The following is a 19,891-nucleotide window of genomic DNA, read 5'->3' as shown; positions in this document are numbered from 1 at the left end:
TGGCTGCATTGTGTCCAAAAAGACAGAAAAATGTCCGTGGCGCGGTAGTGTTTAGTCGGGTTTTGCGACACATTTACTACAGCGAATTGACAGAATTGTGTCACACACTGGGTCACATTTACTCCGCGGAGTTCCCCGAAAGTGCATTGTCCGACAATAATGCACTCTGCCGCGATTCATTAAGATCGTGCACCCTATATCCTGCGCATGTCGCTTCCTCGCTCAGGTCCGCAGGAGTTCATCATCTTCTTAGTGATGCATGTAAGTGCAATGTCCTGCGACACAATTTGAAAGTTAAATCCCGAGCTCAGTCTGAATCAGTTGTATCAACCGAAGAACAGGCGAAACAAATGTTCCTCGCAGGGGGAAGTCCAAAGAAAAAGAAGTCCAACTCAAATGGAATTGTTTTCTCTCCAGAGCACAGAGGCACCTTGCTGGATGGTGCAATTTATGAAGCCAAAGAGTAATTCCAGCTCGGTGGAGAAGTTAAAAAGCCTTTATTTCAAATTGATGTGGCATCCAAGAATAAAGTATGTTTAAAGATCTTTAGGGCAGGAAATCAAAATCAATGCATTTCAAGCACTGAACGTGCTCATAAGCTACATTCACACGACTAGCGTGCCCGCCGTACCGTAGCACGACGGGCACACTGCAGCGCCCGGGAGAGGAGGGGGTGAGCGCTGCTCACTCCGGCCCCTTTCCAAAAAGAAACATATTGCACAGCGCTGTATTACAGGGAAATATAGGACAAGTCCTATCTTTTCCCCAGCTACAGAACGGTACGGTAACACACGTACCGTGTGCCCATTGCTGTCCATGGGGGACACGGCCGTGTAAATGTAGCCTAACTCAGTGTGAAATGCTTTTGATTTTCTGCCCTAAAGACCTTTTTCTTGGATGCCACATCAATTTGAAATAAAGGCTTTTTAACTTCTCCATCGAGCTGGAATTACTCTTTTGCTTCAGAAGTATAACAGTCTCATCAGATACATAGCCAGCTACTGTATCAATTGAGCAATAAAGTGTAAGGGAGAAGGGGTGGGGACTTAGCAGTTATCATTTTAGTTATTTTTTTCACATGATCATAAAATAATAATAATCTTTATTTATATATATCACCAAACATTCATATGGTACAATAGGAATGAGGGTCCTGCTCACAAGAGCTTACATTCTATGGATCTAAAAGATAAAGAAAAGGGATGCATGTAATGATTTTTTTCCAACAATATAATAGTATATTGATATACTATGGGGATCAATATGGTCTTTTTCATCTGCTTTTAAATATATGGTAATATGATATGAAATAACAACCATAGCTTAGCAATGGGAGTTAATGACTCCTATAGTAAATGTTCGCTCTCAGGAGACTCTCTTCTGTGCATCAACAATTTTGCCACCTGGTACAACAGAAAAAAAGCACCTTGGGAGCTCAGTGTAATGACAGACAAAACAGGTTGGTCTGAGAATACTATTTACCTGGTTACAGATGTTGAGGTGATTAGGCCTGGATCATGCCGTGTACAGGAGCCGCATCTGTACTTGCAGCTACCAATCCCTTTAAGTTGGTTATTTTATTTCACTTATTTTTATTGCAGATAATTCCTATCATCATTGTCTGCAAACAAATAAAGGTGACTTTTGATGTTGTGTTGGAGATTCACACCAGGGATACCAACAGAACAATACTTTATCAACAAGATTCCCTAAGGAGCCTGTCACATACACTTGTGGGGGATGGGAAACACTGCAGGGAAAGTGTAATAAGATTGCCTGCCTTTTTTACATTCAATTGCAATATACTTTCCTCTTGTATCCATGTTGTATTTACTCTTTTTACCATAAAATGTAGTGGGTACCTGTGGGTAAGATTGCTACCAAGTTTAGTTGTGTCAAGATAAAAATAAAAGTTAAAAAAGAAATAGCCAACTAAAATGCAAGATTATTATTTATTAATAGAGCACCACAAAAAAAGATGCTGAACTCTTGGCAGGGAAGTGACACATGCAGGATAACGGCCGTGCACGATCTTAGTGAATCACGGCACAGTGCAATATCGTCGGACAATGCACTTTCGGTGAACTCCAGTGGACAGGTAAGTAAATGTGCCCCATTGAATTTGAACAAGTTGAAGTAGGGCTCACAATCTAAATGGGAGGTCAGATGGAGACACAAGGTGAAGGAGAAGAGCAGTGCAGTGATTATGTGTTACAGGCAATCCTAAATAGATGTGTTTTTAGATTATGTTTGAAGATTTGGAAGTTGGGGGAAGCCTAACCTGTTTTGGTAGAGAGTTCCAAAGTCCTGGAGATGATTGTGAGAAGATCGGATAAAAGGAGATAGAAGCAGTAGGTCTTGTGAGGATTGGAGTGTTGGAGGATATTTCCTGATGAGTTCAGAGATATATGGAGGACACAAGTTGTCGACAGCTTTGTAAGTCATGGTTAATATCTTAAAGTGAATTATTTATGCAATGGGTAACCAGCGGATAGACTGGCAGAGGAGAAGTGAGGAGAGAGAAGGTTTAGCCGAGCAGCAGAATTTTTATCAGCCACTTCGTATTATCCTTGTAGGGGGTTCTGTCTCCTCTGGATCCACACGGTTGAATTACAGGTTGGATGTGATGGTCTTTGTCTTTCCAACCTTATTTACAATAGTGCCTGATCCATCCATTCAGAATGAGCGACTCGCTCATTGTTGCCTTCTTGGTTTGTCTTTTTATAACACATGAAGAGTGTAAACATGCGCAGCCTGTTTTTTTGCATGGAACTGTACCCTCTGTATTTAAAAAAAAATAGAATAATAAAAGAAATATAGGATTTTTAAGGAATGCTGAATTCAGCCACATTTTCTTCTATTGCTATTACCCACACCTTTGCAACAAACTCGCATCACACTCTCCATGCATGCTGGCTGAAACATCTGGCCTGAATGCTGTGCAACCGGATCTGAACTCAGCAAGTCAGTTCTGGTTGCTCAGTGCTCGGACTGGAAGTTCCAATCGGCACACACAGGGGCTCATTTACTTAGCTGTCCGAGGAGTTCACCCAAAGTGCATTGTTCCGACGATAATGCACTGTGCCGTAATTCACCAAGATTGTGCCCCCAATATACTGCATGTGTCGCTTCCCCGCTCAGGTCTGCCGGAGTTCACCTTCTTCTCCCCCCCCCCCCCATTTCTGTCGCATGAAAGCCAGCGCAGCTGCGCCAATTGCTATCGCGGGCAACACAATCCCCTGTTAAATACCTGTCCCAGCGGTGAAAATTCTGAAAATGACAGGAAGTCCGACAGAAATGTGATCCGCGTTAGTAAATAAGCCCCACTGTGGTAGGACGCATCATGTGTAAGGGGCCTAAGTGGTCTTTTTGGAGCAATATGTAGGTAAACACTGCAGAGGCATAGTCTGGAGACTTTCTATGTAATAAAAACAAGAAGTTTAAAAAATCACTGGCCCACATTTATCAAAATTGGTGCAAAGTGCACTATGAGCAGTTTGCCTGTGGAGTGTGCAGACTGCAAGAGATTCATCAGAACTGCCCCACGGTCTTCATTAATCTGGTGCACCCTCCACTTCGTGCACATTTTTTCTGTCTTGTCGGATACAGTGCAGACGCAAAATTAAAAAGGTCATTATATATGAAGACATAAAATCATGAACCATTATTTGATCTATATATAGGAAGGTATACATTTTCTAATAAAAAGTATTGTGAAAAATACGTAAAAAAATTAATTCATGAATGTGTTTTTATTTACATATTTAGGGACATTGACAATTGATACTACTAAAGTCTGGTGTTCATTGTGGAGGGGGCATGCTGGGACTGACTATAGTGCTAAACTCTCCTCCTCTGTGATTTAATACAAGCAATTCACATCTCATTTCAAATCTGATTTTCTGGATGATGCCACAGCGCTTGGCCATGAGAGAAACATGATCTGGAAGGTGATGATCTGCTTGACAATGAACTGGTTTATTAGGTCAATTTCTGCTGACAGATTCCCCTTAATTAAGAATTTATAACTTAAAACTACTCTAGCTTTAAACATATTTAAAATCCCACAAAACATGAGTCTGGCATTCCTCGATACTAGAAATCAATGCTATATACATAAAGAATTATTAAGAATTATTAATACAGAACGGTAGATCCTGTCACTTTCTGGTCACTTTGCCGCATTACAGAGACAACAATTTTCATTTAGCTGCTTCTGGACAACATTATCACATAATATCTAAATTAGCCCATAATTTTAGTTTTCTGATACTAAAAACCTGCAAAGAGGAGCTACTTTGCTATAGTGATACTTGCCTTAAGAAACCTGGGAACTGTGTAATATGCACTATGTTTGCTTATTTATGGTTAAAAAAAACCAATGAGCTAATAAAGTATTCAGATTTTTAATTCTTCTCCACGTGACAGATCAGGTCAGCTCCCACAATTGGCTTGATTGTTCCTTCTCTGCGCTTTTCTAAGCGTTGCTTAGCAACTGACCCCGACTAAGAAACCGGAGTCTTCCTCCACATTTACATGTTCGTGCTGTAAACAGAATGTGACTTATTCTGGTGTAATCTGCCATGTGATCGCTGTGCAGCCAGCAGTGGCGTAACTAGAAGCTGATGGGCCCCAGTGCAAAGTCTGTGCCAGGCCCCCGACTATAATGTATGGTTTATAGTAATAGTCAATCTCATATGGGAAAGTGACAATGTAAGGGCCACCTAAACCTCTTGGGCCCAGGTGCGATCGCAACCTCTGCACCCCCTAAAGTTACGCCCCTGGCAGCCGGGATATAGAGAAACCCCTTCCAGTAATCACTATTCCCTATCACTTAGAGCAGCCTATTACTGTAAATAAAGTCATCAGATTTACAGGGTGGCAGCAATTCACAAAATATTTTAAAACAGTTATACTTTTTTTAATGAAAAAAAAACCCTACAGCCAACTCTTTTTCTGGCCTCTTGATGTACCTGCACCCATTGTACGATTGTACAACAGGCCCTGCACCTATTAAGACCAGAACAGTCTCAGGCTATAGTGCACAGCCCACTCCGCCCCCGGACACACCCCCTTCACATCCCTCCACACCCACGTGACGGAAAGTCGGTCCGTGCACCAAGAATTGCAATTATTTCAGGGCTTGTATGTAAGACAACTGTAGTACAAGCCCTGATACATCCTCACTAGTGTCAAAATGCGTAGGTCTATCTTTCACCAAGATATTGCATCAGTTTTAAATGTCTGGAAATAAAACTTCAATATACCTTTTAACCCTGAAGTCACCTGCGTGCTTGATCAAATATTTTTTTTATTTGGACAGTGACGGGACACTGGATTGAAGTTAAAGACCAAGGTAATTATTAAGTCTTTATTGTTTTTACAGCAACTGGGGTGAGTAGTGAAAGTATTTTACATCCCAGACAACCCATTTATTCTCCATGGCCATTTAGGCTAACTATGGAAGCTAAAATACTTATATGTGTGTATATATATATGATTCAGCTTAAAGGAAACCTGTCATCAAAAATTGGCCTAATAAACCATTATCAGTATGTTGTCGAGCAGCTAAACAGCTTCATGATGTTTCTTTCTTGGCCCAGTGTGGGGGCATCATCCAGAAAATAAACTTTGAAGTGAGTTGTTAATTGGATGTGCAACATCCCTGCCAATGCGCAAGGCAGAGGAGTAGTTGCGAATAAGCCCCATGTACCCTTCAGTACATACAGAGGTAATTACGCAGTGGTAGAAACTGCCTGGATAGGTAATGGTTAATCTTATTCAATGTTATCATCCAATAATGTTCCACCTTTGTAACTGGAGTGTGATTGGAGTGTGAGATCACCTGACCAGGGATTAACAAAACCCTTAGTCAGGGGAGGAGTTAGCTCTCTTGGAATCCAGCTCTTACCAGAGAGACCTCAGAGCACATGCTTTGATCACAGGCCTCCTAGGCCTCAGCACATCAACAACACACTGAGTGACAGAGATATAGTGTGCCTCACACCTCAAGACAGAGCACACATAACTACCAGGACAAAGCTGCAGCTTCCAGCATTGGACACAGCTACATTCCAGCCTGCCCCTGCATCCAGGCTGGTGACCAAACTCCTGAGGTTCCCTCTCCAAGATCACTCCAGTAACCTGCACTTGTACAGAATCGTTTGCCTTGTTGCTGCTGTTGGTTCGAATAAAGAACTGTAAGTTACTTTTATGCACAACATTGCCTCCGTCTGGTCCATGCTACTGCTGTTTCACCATCACGGATGCCCTCATCCACCATCCAGGGACACATACTACAAACTCTAAGGGTTGCCCCAGGGAGAACCAATACCACAGCCTCTCCCTTATCTGATTTCTTGCACACACCACCTGCTGGAGACCTGCCAGGCTGTGGGACAGCCTTCCAGTTCCCATACCAAGCACCGTGACACTAACGTGCCTAGGCCGCAACCGCCAGCCACTCCGGTATTCTGGGCCCCGGCTGCCACCAGGCCCCAAGAAAAGGCTAGGCCCCGGTGGGGGATGTTGCACATGTATAAAGTCAGGGAGGAGTTTAACACTGAAGTTAAGCTGCCCTGCCTCTGAACACCTCTTCCCTTGTGCTTGACATTTTGGGCCTCATTTCAGGAGATCTGGTCGATGATTCCCCCGGACGCAGACCATAATTACAGTGAAGGGGGTGTTCTAAGGCAGGGAAAGCTTGACTTCAGTGTAAAAATCTCTGCTTCCTTGACTACATGAAACCAATTTAAATCTCGATTCATAGTTGATTTTCTGGATGTCGGCACCACACTAGGCCATGAAAGCAATATGATCTAGAAGCTACTCAGATGCTTCACAACAGACTGGTAGTGGTTTACTTAGCCAATTACTTCTGACAGGTTCCCTTTAAATGAGCGTATGAACCCTTCAGTCACTGGCAGTGTTGCTGTGACTGCTGGACGGGGCTTTTGGGCGTGCTGTTGTTGTAACAAAACGGTGCCCTTTAGAAATCCATAGATAAGGGTAACAAGAAAGCTTTCGCTTATAAATTTCTCCTGTTTAAAGGACATTGCCGTTTGCAGCATATTTAGAAAAAGAAATGACAGGTTTTGGTAAGACAACTGGGTGGAGCCTTACAATCTGTAGGCAATATATAAAATAAAGAATTATTATTATTTACATTGCCTGGATTTAGGAAGCTCTGTGTAGCGCTGCGTAATCTGTGTGCGCTATATGAATAAAGGAATTATTAGTAGTAGGAGGAGGAGAAGGAGACAAATATTGTTAAGCCCCTCCCCTTTGTTGAAGTCCAGCCATTTGAAAATAAAACATATGAGTAGGAATTCTATTTTGAGAAAATCCTTAAGGAATGACACATATCTCCTGTTCACTATACATTTTTTATTTGTAAATGTCCAGTTCTTACAGGTATGGGTCACTTTAGGTTGCTACTGCAAGTATGGACTGTTTAAATTTGCTCACCTATTGCTAGATGTGAACATGACCTACTTTAAATGGCATGGGGCACGGGGGCTGACTCATCTTTAGAGCTAATTTGGTAGCTGCTATTTAAAACCTCTCCTGGCTGCACTGCGCTCCTTCCATGCCCCTAGACTGATGTATATGTAATGTGTCTTTCCCTCATTATAGTGCACACATTCACTTCTGACATGGGATATAATGGAAAAATGTTCCACTTTGTTGAACTTTTTATCGTGCTTTCCCTTAATTATTCCACCAAAAAATGTTTGCATGCATTTCCAAATGGGAACTACAGCTTCATTCTGCTTTTCAGTGGGGTTTGTACTTACATTTTGTGCAATGATCACAAGTCAGGCATAAGATAACATAAGGGGAGTAGTCATTTTCAGAATTTTACCTGTAATGATAATGAGAGGACTGCTTAAAAGTAATTGCTATAATTGCTAAGGGTCTGTCAATAAACCACTGGTTGACATATTCTTCTTATCTTGCTTTCCTGACCCATGACTAATAGTTGTCAGGCTTAGAGGTTGTAGATCCTCTGAACCACTGCGGACGAGGACACAAGCCACTACCTGGCCCTCGGTTTTCACCAGAGCCTGCCGCAAAGCGGGTTAGATAAGCTGCCGCGTGGTACCACCAGGTCGTTCCACGGGCGTGACTAGTTCGCAGTGGCAGCCAAGGTGGAGGTACAGGAACGACAGACAATCTCATAGTCGGGGACAGGCAGGAGGTCAGGACGGGCAGCACAGGATCGGAGTCCAAGACGTAGCAACAGGTCAAGGCAGGCGGCAAAGGAGCGAAGTTAGAAACAGAACCGGGGTCACAATGGGAATTCACAGAAACAGGGCAAGGCATAAACACAACTTTCTCTATAGCCTTATGGGAAAATAGCCAGTGCCTAGGACACGGGGACGCGTGTGTACTGAGCGAGGCCGAGACTTGGGAGCGGGGACAAGTATGTGGCGCTGGCCAATGAGGTCCGTCATCACATTGGACTCTAACACATAGCTTCCCAATGGATCTTTACACATTTCCAATTTTTTTCACACAGCATGTCTTTATACTCGAGTACAGGCAGTCCCCGGGTTACATACAAGATAGGGTCCGGAGGCTTGTTCTTAAGTTGAATTTGTATGTAAGTCGAAACTGTATATTTTATAATGGAAGTTCTAGACAATTTTTTTTTTTTTGCCCCAGTGACAATTGGAGTTTCAAAATTTTTGGTGTAATTGGCCCAAGAATTATCAATAAAGCTTCATTACAGACACCTTACAGCTGATCATTGCAGTCTGGGACTATAGTAAAGCATCCAGAGAGCTTCACCAGAGGTCACATGGGGCAGAGGGGTCCGTCTGTAACTATGGGTTGTCTGTAAGTCGGGTGTCCTTAAGTAGGGGACCGCCTGTATAAGCCGAGACCCCTCATTTTACCACTAAAACCTGGTAAAACCTATTGACTCGAGTATAAGCCGAGGGTGGAAAATGCATTGGTCACAGACCCTTTCCCCAAGTACAGGCGGTCCCCTACTTAAGGACACCCGACTTACAGACAACCCATAGTTACAGACGGACCCCTCTGCCCACTGTGACCTCTGGTGAAGCTCTCTGGATGCTTTAAAATAGTCCCAGATTGCAATAATCAGCTTAAAATTGTCTGTAATGAAGCTTTATTGATAATTCTTGGTCCTATTCCAGCAAAAAAATTTTAAACTCCAATTGTCACTGGGGCAAAAAAAAAAAATTGTCGGGAACTACAATGATAAAATATACAGTTTCGACTTACATACAAATTCAACTTAAGAACAAACCTACAGTCCCTATCTTGTATGTAACCCGGGGTCTGCCTGTATATAGCCAGCAAGCCCCCAGAAGTATATACCCAGCAGCCCCCCACTATATAGCCAGCCTTCCCCCAGTAGTATATAGCCAGCAGCCCCCCCAGTATATAGCCAGCCAGCCAGTCCCTGCCCCCCAGTATATAGCCTGCCAGCCCCTGTGCCCCGGTATATAGCCTGCCAGCCCCTGTGCCCCAGTCAATAGCCTGCCAGCCCCTGTGCCCCAGTATGGAGCCGGACCCCCGCCCCGTTGATGTAAAAAAAAAATACTCACCTTTCCGGCGGTCCCCTTGGGTTTTCTTTGCTGTCCGTCAGTCAGCGGCAGGTCCGTGCCCCGCACAGCGCTGACGTCAGCCGCAGCCACATCACAGTATGTGCTGGCTGCCGGCACACACAATGCTATTGCAGCGGCGGCTGATGTCAGTGACATCGCACAGACCTGCCGCTGACTGCCGGATCACACAGAAGTACCAGGGGGCTACCGGAAAGGTGAGTTTTGATTTTTTTTTCTTTTTTTTTCAGCGGCAAGTCAATGGCAGGTCCACACAGTGTTGACATCAGCCGCTGCCAGCACACACAAATTGCAGCGGCGGCTGATGTCAGTGCCTGTGACATCACACGGACCTGCCGAGTTTGTGTTTTTCAGCACATTTTTTGTGCTGAAAAACTCGGCTTATACTCGAGTATATACGGTACATCTATAGTAATTCAATGATTGTTTTTTTTTAAAGTGTAACCATCATTCTGAGCAAAAAAAAAATAAAATATATAATTCTGTTCCAGGTATCCCTGGGAATCTTTCCTTAAAATATTTTGCCTCTCGGTCATAACAACCATGGTTTCCAGCTTTCAAAAAAACTACAATCAGCAAGAAGGAGGGGCGGGGCCTGCCTCCTGTCACCTCACCACAAGTGTCTGCTGCTAATCAATGGCACCAGAGCTATTTTATATCTATCTCATATCTATCTATCTATCTCATATCTATCTATCTATCTATCTATCCATCCATCATCTATCTAATATATTCCTATCTCCTAGCTATATCATATCTATTTATGTATATTCCATCTATCTATCTGTCTGTCTATGTAAAACTTCATCACAGCACATGAGGGCACAGCTTGAAGACTTGGAGAGTCTTTCCTGCCACTTCCTGAGGTGTGAGGTGATGGGGGGAGGGGGGGCTGCAGTTTCTGTCTGTGTAGGGAAAGCTGAGGGAGAGATGAGAGTTTAGGTGTTTGGTCACTACATTAGTGAGGGCTTCTCCCTGCACATGACTGCTGTAGCACTGAGAGGTGAGGTAATCAGATGAGGTAATCAGCTGAGAGCAGTGAGACATGAGGTAATCAGCTGAGAGCAGGGGAATGGGGGCGTGTCTCTCCCTCCGTAGTCTTTGCTCCTTTATGAAGACGGAATGTCCATAGTAACAGACATATGAGAGATCACTGACATCTAGGGGAAGTCTGCAGAATACAAGAGAAAGGAGCAAGATTTGGGTAACTAATCCAATTGCAAAAGGGCTTAAAAATACCTGCCCTACAACATATCAAAAGTTTTTTGAAATGATGGTTACACTTTAAATTATTTTAAACTTATTTTAAAGGACATCTACCAACAGATTACAGATTGTAGATGACTACTACTTACCTCCCCGTCCTGTCCTTGTGTGTCCCAAGAATAATTTCTAGGCCACATTTCTGCAATATATATTTTTATAAGATATGCAAATTAGCCTGTGTTGCTCTGCTAATCCCATTCTGAGAGGCGGTGACATCACTGGCTTTATTCAAAACTTGCACTGGGCAGGAAGCCGGCAGAGCAGAGAGTGTAAAAATCTCACACATGCGCGAGGATAAGATTCCCTGCGCTGTTGGCTTCCTGGCAGTGTGAGATTTATAAAGAGAGCCAATGACATCAACAGCTCTCAGCATGCGGCTGGCATAAATTATATCACGGTGGAGCCTGGTGGTGCTCTGCAGAGCATCACAGGCTTTTTTGCATATCTTATAAATATATTTTTACTGAAATGTGGCCATGCAAAGATATAAGAAATGGACTCAAGGGATGGGACGGGGAGGTAAGTAATAGTCATCTACCTTGTATCATTGCTGAGTAGATTGCATTTATAGGACAGAATTACAAAGCCTGGACCAAATGAAGTCTCCTGCACTATTCTGCTACATTGCAGGTGCCAAGAAGAAAAATAAAATGCAAAGATGAAAAGGAATTTCCGGTGGCAAAAGAATCTAAAATAACATTTCATAAAAATGAAAATTACTTTAAGATCACAAGGACACGGTTCTCTACACATTGACACATGTTTGCAATAACAAACGTCAGCCTCTTCAAGCAGCCAATCAAAAGTAGCAATTGTCGACAGAAACGAAAAAATTTGTCAAAATATTGATGCAAATCAATATCCAAAACATTGTACTGTCCGTTTGAGCGATGCTGTGCAACAATAGGATGTACCCAAAAACGACACTGGCTACGATTTGGGGCATGATCGGTGGCCTCTGACTAAAACGTCTTGACAGAAGCAGGGCCAGAAAAGCATTCTCATCTGTAGAACAAGACATTATTCCATAGAAAAATACAAAGAAAAACACAGACAGCAGGCTACAACAGCTAAGCCAAGAATCACAAGACAAGAGGGTGACTTATGTATAAGCGACTCTATATAAATAATGTGAGCATAAAAATAATTTAGCAAGCGTACAACGTACAAGAAAAACTGAGAAAAACTGCATTACACTTGTACAAGAAAAACACAATGCAGCAAGCAAGAAACCTCATGATTTTCACTGAGCAATGTTGTGCAATGACAGAGGCTGGCATGATGACATCATCACACTCTGGCCTGAAAATGTTGCTGGTGAAGAAGTCGGGAGTAGAGGAGACAGCAAAGGAGAGCGGAGGCAAGTATTAATTATATAATATTTTTTGCTGGCCACATTTTTTACATATATTTATTCATCTAACTACTAAAACTCTGGGGGGGGGGGGGGCATATAGTGATAAAACTATGGGGGCTGTGTATATATATGAACACTATGGAGGATGTGTGTTATATATAAATATATATATATACACACATATATGTATACAGTGTTTCCCCAAAAATAAGACAGTGGGGCACATTTGCATACCCAGTCACTGGAGTTCACAGAAAATGCATTGTCCAACTAATGTACCATGTGGCGATTCACTAAGATCGTGCGCCCGAAATCATGAATATGTCGCTTACCCGCTCAGGTCCGACCATCTGTTTAGTTCACCATCTTTTTAGTGGTGCATCTTAGGGTTAGGGCTTGCGACACACTTTAAAAGTTAAAAAGGCGCTCAGTTTGAATCAGTCGGACTGCCCAACAGCATGCCCCTAATTTGTGCTATAAAAGGGTCACGTGCGCCACAATCCCAGCGTAGACACTTATTAAATACCTGTGCAAAAAGGTGCACAGTCCGACAAAAGTGTGCATGCGACCGTTAGTAAATGAGCCCCGTGTCTTAAATTAATTTTTGCTCACATACATAAGTGATTGGTTGCCGTGGGCAACTAGAAATATTCTGAATTTCAGACAGCTTGATAAATGTGCCCCACAATGTCCTATCTGCAGGTAGCATGTGATAGAGCAGGAGAATCTGAGTAGATTGTACACAGTGGGGCACATTTACTTACCCGGTCCAGTCGCGATCCAATGGCGCGTTCTTAGACGCTGATTCGGGTTCTGCCGGGATTCACTAATTTTTTTTAATTCCACGGTTTTTCTGAGGAACAGAAGGATTTCCTTCCATTACTCCAAAAAAGGGAATAGACTCTGGGTGCAGTCACACGGTGCATTCTTGGTCCGTTATTAGACGCACTAAAAGGACATACCTCTGCACACCTACCATGTGTTTGGCCGGTTTCCTTCATTTGTGGAAGTTTAAAGGAAACCTACCATGAGGAATAGAAGTAGATGTGACGGTAGATTCCTCCTGCTTCTGCCCTAATCTGTAATTTAATAATCCTGGATGCTAACTCGTTAAAAAACTTTATTTAGTTAATATGAAAATCCCAATATATGATAGGATTTATCAGACAACCTAGGGTTAAAGTACCTTAGGGAGTCTGAAAAATAGTAAAAATGAAAATAAAAAAAGTAAAAAAATTCTGATCACCCTTTCCCTAGAACTACTCTTACAAAGTGAGGCCGGCACTGCTCAAAGTAACCACGGTTGTGCATCAGACCATAATTTCACTAGAACTTATATAAATAAACAGTAAAAATCATAAACACATTAGGTAACGCCCCACTGGAAAATGCCTGATCTATCAAAATATAATAACGTTTTTTTCTGTTTAACCCCTGCTTTGCAGCAAACAGCATGAAATATTAAATACTGTGATTATGAAGTGCAATTTGTTACGCAGAAAATAAGCCATAACAGAGCTCTTTACATGGAAAAATAAAAAAAGTTATAGATTTTGAAGGTGGGAAGTGGAAAATGGAAGTGAAAAAACTAAAAAGGGCCAAGTAGTTAAGGGGTTAACAAGTTAGTTTAGCTTTCAGGCTTATTAAATTACAGATTAGGGCAGAGGCAGGAGGAGGAATTTACCATCTGATACACTTCTGATAGCAGATTCCTCATGGTAGGTTTTCTTTAAAGAGGACCTGTCACCCCATTTATTGGCACTAGGAGCTGCTTACTAAAGTAAGCAGCTCCTAGTGCTTGATCAAACGCCGCAGTGTCAGAGTGATGGCGTTACCGGAAACCTCCAGTAACGCTATCAAACACGTCGGCGAGGTACAGTGTAATCATCGGACAGCTTGTATTCATGAGGGGGCGGTCCGAGGCGCTGCCTCTACCCCGGACCGCCCCGCTCGCTCCATAGGCCGGCATTGACAGGTCCTCTTTAAGCAGCTGTAAAAATGTTAATAAAGCTGCTTCCACTTGCAGCAATGAAGAAAACAGACTCAAATGAAGCAAACGCATGGTAAACATGCAAAATGCACCGAGAATGGACAAAAAACTGACCAATAAGCACCATGTGACAGAACCTGTAGGCGTGAATGTAACCTCACAAATACTGATCAGATTACTGCCATGTGAATGTGTCAGACTGGGCACAAGCTATAAGACATACACCAGGGAGTGTTACACTGCAGCATCACTACTCGCCTTCTGGTTTTAACCATTAAGGGCGCATTTACCCGTTCCGCCCCCTGTGCGCTAGCATCGCGTTATGAATGCGACGCTAGCGGGACGTGTGAACGCGTCCTGAACCTTATGATAGGATCCCACAGAACTCCTGTTCAGTTTTTATTTTAAAAAATCCATAGCTCATATCTCTATTAAATCAATTTTAAAAAACATAGCTGGCTCCTTGCCTTCAGACTCAGCCCCGTGCAACCTGAACGCCCGGTGCTGCCCCTCTCCACCGCCTTCAATCCTATCTGTGCCCACTTGTGTGCAGGCGTAAAGGGGAAAATGGACTCAAATTTGTGACTTCTTATGCCAAATTGTAGACGTTAAGGCCCTGATGAACGTGGCCCACTGTGTGACTTGGCCAACATCTCCCTCATCCCCCCTCCCTCATTCCTGAACACGCCTATTGTGACTCACTGAGTCTGCTGGCAAGGTAGCAGCTTCTTTTTTTAAATTCATTTAATAAAGATGTGAGCTGTTTTTTTTTATAATGACAATGGGAAACAGCGAGAAGACTTCTTTGGGAATCAGTCATTAGGTTTGATGGTAAAAACCTGATCACACGTTCCCTTTAATAAGGACCGGGGCCCACAAGTGGTAGAGTGCATCCTCATAGAGGTGAATGGAGCATCGGTCTTCTGTGTGCTAAGCGATCTCTTATCCCCAGTCCCGCGATTGGATTTTGGCAGCATATTCCTATGTAAACGCCCCATGGAAAAAAAGCATGTTGTGAACTTGCCCTAATAGTGGTGCGGAGCCGCATGGTCTATGTACACTACTCTTTCTTTTTCCTGGCCATGTTACTGTATGCGAGCTAGACGCGGCAGCATTACAACCATGTACACACCCGTGTAACACACGGAGCCGCACACCACGCCCTCCAGCGGGGGAAACTCAGCAGACACGTCACATGGCCCAAGCCCCGCCCCCAACAGACGGCTTCCCCAGACTCCCAGCAGTGTGAGGCGAGGGGGCGTGTCCCTTGCGGCCATGTGACCTGACTGTAGGGCTGGGTGGGCTGGGCGTGTCGCTGGACCTTGACAGAGAGGGAGGAGAAACAACAAAGCGGCGGAGCCGGCAGCAGCTGTCACTGAGTTCGAGTCCGGTTGAGGGCGCGACGGCAGCAGCAGTAGCAGTAGCAGTAGCAGCAGCAGCAGCAGCAGCAGCAGCAGCAGCAGCAGCAGGTGAGTCAGGTGCGTGGCGGCTGTAAAGTGCTGGACGGTGCGGCTGTAGTGCGGCTATAGCCTCCCCGTGTAGTGGATAGACCGGAGCTGGCAGCGGTGCATTGTGCACATGTGTCACCGGCTGCACGATACCAGAGCTGTGCGTCACTCCACACCCACACACTGTACACACTCCATCCACCCCCTGTGTAAAGCCTAGCAGGGACTTACCCATGGGAGGTAAGTACTTCACCCCCCCCCCCCCCCAATTATCACTGATCACTATACATACCAGGGGTTATATAGCATCTATAACCTCTGCCACACACATTACCTGCTGCCATATTCACACCTGCTGGTTTTTCTGATGCAGCATTTTACATCCAAGTCCAAGAGAGAATTAATAAAAGCAGAAAATAAGTAGTTGATGTCTTTAATACTTTCTTTATATGACCCAAATTTGCTTTAAACAATTCTGCAGGTGTGAAAGGAGCCTTATATACTATTACATGTTACATGGCCCTGATCAGGAAGTGTCACCAAGACTGAGGCCAGGCATCCCGCCCGCCTGGCATGCAGGGCACTTCCCTATTATAGTGGGTACTGTGCCAGCTCTGTACCATACTGGAGCCATTGTCCCCACATCTGTAACACTCTCCTCTATGAATGACTTAGAAGTAGCAGAGTTTGTAAAGAGTTCCTGTGTCTCAGGCCCCTGTGGTGCAGGACATATAATGATGATCATCTTCCTCTTTAGGATGGCAGCTGGTTAACCTTCCTGCTTTCACCGGTCAGTGCTCTTAAAGGCCAGGTTCTCTTTTGTGTATTAATAATTATTGAAAAGCTTTCAAGCCCCTCTCCCCGGTGCCCCCAGAGATCCATCCCCCAGCTGCCTGCTCTCCTGCACCACTAATGTATGCGCTGAATCAATGATTAGGCACATTTAGGGATTGATTGTAATGGTGGGGGAGGCCTTGCCTAGAAGAGGATACAATGTTACAAAGCCAGGACAGGCGGTACGAGAACTCGGGATGTCAGGGCATCTTTAGTGCAATAGTGGGGCTATTACCCAGAGCAGCTTTAGTCTCTAGGGAATGACTTGCACAAAAGAGAAATCCAGTATGCTCATTAACCTAACTTTTTACTGTTGTAGTTGTTAGAGCAAACACTTGCCTGCAGTCAGAGCAAACAAACCTACAAAGTTATCAGCGCCCCCCACTGCCGGATGTCTATGGATTTCCAGGACATGCATGTAGTCTGACAGGTACTACACGAGACTGGAGGACGAGTGGAGTGTTTTATGTACATGGCCGTGTCATCATCTCTTGAGAATATGAAAATGAAGACTTTATATGTCAGTAAGACGTTTCATTAGGATAATGTCAGCGGGGCTATGGCAGCTGGGATTCTCACCATTGTGAAGGCTGAACATGTCCTGTCATTCATTGTAATGTGGAGATGGCAGCACATGCATGATCACCCCTCCGCTGAAAGCATGAGTGATTTTTGTACGCTCAGCTCCTCTTTACTCAAACCATTGCTGAACCAGTCCTTTGTCCGTATAATAGGTTGGAGTTGTCCTGGGTCTCAGGCCCCAACTAGAGGAAGTTTTGTAGAAAGCTTGAATATCGTATGTGTAAAAGCTGAGTCTCTCCTTTGAAACCCATATTTTTATTGTTTTGGTACATAAAGTAGACCTGTCATCAGAATTTTACCATCCTGACTAACAATGTCTGCTGATAAATAGTTACAAGTCTTCCCCATATCAACTAAAATTGGCCTCCAGTCAGGCACTGTACCTCAATTACAGCTGCTTTTCTGATATGCAAATTAGCTTTTCAGACTCAAGTCTCTTTGCTTTGACTCCTCTCTCTTTTTTAGGCTGCCAGTGAACCACGCCCCCTTATTTTGACTGACGGCTCTGTGTCTCTTTAAATCACTGCCCTGCATCCTTGTTTTTTGGAACTGTCTGCTAATATTCAACTATAGACATATAAAGCTCTATTTACTTATTAGAAGTATTGTGTCATTTTTTTTTACCCAGTACCTTGTTGCATTCATGTCATGTGATCAGAGTGGGGCCCTTTAGCCTTCTAACAATAGCAAACTGTACCCATGTATGTATCTGATTTATGGGAAACAATTTTTAGCTAAAAGAAGAGTGTCAGTTGGTTAATAGGACTCTATAGGAACCTGTCACTGCCTGTACTCATGAGATGTTGTGGGGCTTCAATTTGCTGGATTGGCTGTTTTGGCCGGCAATTTGGCAATATGTTCTGGTCGCATGGGATGAACTTGAACCCATTCATTGCGTCTGCCAATCTCTAGTCCTGTTTATAGATGTTTGGGGAGATATTAATGCAGGTTGTTGAATTTAATATTGTAGAATGCCTCAGATGTTTATGGCAGTTGCTTCATCATACATGTATGTGTTGGTGGATTGGAAAAGATGGCTATTGGACGAGTTATCTTTGTTTGGACAAAATGTATCTTATGTTTACAGGAAGCCTAAAAACTGAACTGCAGACATCTACCACCAGGATGAAAGACTGTATGCAACTGAGCCTGAGGGGCTCCAGGCTCCAATGACACCTATGGAGCCTGGAGCCCTTCAGGCTAATTTGCAAACAGTCCTTCATCCTGGTGGTAGATGTTTCGAACATTTTTCTGTTTGTTTCCTTTATAGTTCTTCTTCGAGAAAATGTGTATTGCATTTAAAACAAAGGAAATTAAAAACCCCTGGTTTTTCCAATACAAAAAATTTACAAAATTGCTTCAATCCCTGTTAACAATTAGCTTGTGGAATTTTGCTCCACTGTTTTGGCTTTTGATAAAGAAACAGTTCTAGGAAATGTTTTTTTTTGTTTTATTTGTCAAATGGATAAGTTTAAGTCCTGTGATAGGTTTCAGCTTCCTGCAGAAGAGACATTTCCTAATGGCTTTCTGTTACACTTCCTTGATTGAAAGCACTTTCCTGTTCAGTCTGTATAAGCTGCTGTAAATTTCTACAGACCGGTGTATACACAAATGAAAGTGATGCAAGTAATTTCTCATTTCCGGTATAAAGAAACACTTTTATCTGCAGCATTTTCTGTATGTTACTGTCTGTACAAATCTTTCAGAGAATTTAGGATAACCGTACTCTCCTCCTGATTGGCTATTACTTTAGCCTGTGATTGGCTGAGGATGTAGGGCTTCACGGCTTATTATGTAAAATCATTTTGAAATACATTTCATTGATTTTGGAAAAATGGCTTTTTGGGGGAAAAGATATCACTTTAATCCTCTGAAGATTTAACTTTGCAGAAATATCTCCTCTTTTACGCTCTATGTTAGGTAGTATTGATAAGTTTAGGAAGATTTTATTTTTCTTAGGCTGCATTCACACTACCGCAAGGGGGGCGTATATACGGCTGATATACGTCCCCCATAGACGGCAATGGGCGCGCGGCGCCCTACCGTGCCGCTCCATACCCCGTGAAAAAATAGGACATGTCCTATTTTTTCAGGGCATACGGCGCCGTGCGCCATGTATCCCTATGGACAGGGGCGGGGGTGAGCTACGATACGGCGCGCACCGGTCGTGTGAGTCCATCCTTAATCAATGTTGATATTTGTAAGCACCAAATGCTGACCCCCTAAGCCTTGTCAGTACCATGGACAGTGGAGTGGCCTCTTAAGATCCTAAAACTTATTCAAATCATCTTATTATTTAAAAATGTCAGGTTTTTGTCATTAATCTCCCTGATAAGAATAAGAAACCCTAGAATAGGAATCCTAGGGAAAAAAAAAATTGTCACCTTCAAGGTAAACTGCTGAAATTGGAATACAAGAAATTCCTCTGTGGAATGCAGGTTGTTTTTAAATTTTAAGAAGACCTGTCTTATCTCCCAACATGTCTGTTTTAGTGAATAATTGTATTTGGAAAATAACTATTATATATTTTTAGTAACTCTGTCTTACATTTTTTCTGTTATTCCCCTTAAGTTGCATCTTTACATTGTCAACTGGGCATAGTTATTTCCCATATCATAGGCGATGATGGTAAAAGGACACTCCTCCAGCTGGTGCCACCACACAAAACTAGAACAAAAATCTACAAGCATAACATTTACATATATGTACATGGAGAATATTAATTACTAAGTGCGATATATATACTTTTATGGATTTTGATTCTGCCACTGAGTTTGCTGACATGCTGGCATTGATCTTTTCCATTGTGTGTGCATAT

General features: G+C 43.1%; 1 protein-coding gene across 2 annotated transcripts in view; it reads left to right on the top strand.

Annotated features, from left to right (window-relative positions):
* The first annotated feature begins 15,540 nt into the window (after positions 1-15,540).
* The window catches only part of MAPRE2 (microtubule associated protein RP/EB family member 2), a 110,770-nt gene continuing 106,419 nt past the window's right edge, over positions 15,541-19,891 (top strand). Inside the window, exon 1 of one of the 2 annotated variants that reach the window (XM_072151959.1) lies at positions 15,541-15,678. The gene's annotated coding sequence lies outside the window, so the exon portion shown is untranslated. The remainder of the gene's footprint in view (positions 15,679-19,891) is intronic. The other variant, XM_072151960.1, reaches the window with a different exon arrangement.

Source organism: Engystomops pustulosus, chromosome 5, assembly GCF_040894005.1.
Source record: "Engystomops pustulosus chromosome 5, aEngPut4.maternal, whole genome shotgun sequence".
NCBI classification, from domain to species: domain Eukaryota; kingdom Metazoa; phylum Chordata; class Amphibia; order Anura; family Leptodactylidae; genus Engystomops; species Engystomops pustulosus.
Note: the sequence above shows the minus strand (reverse complement) of the source record. Positions and strands in the feature narration are given on the sequence as shown.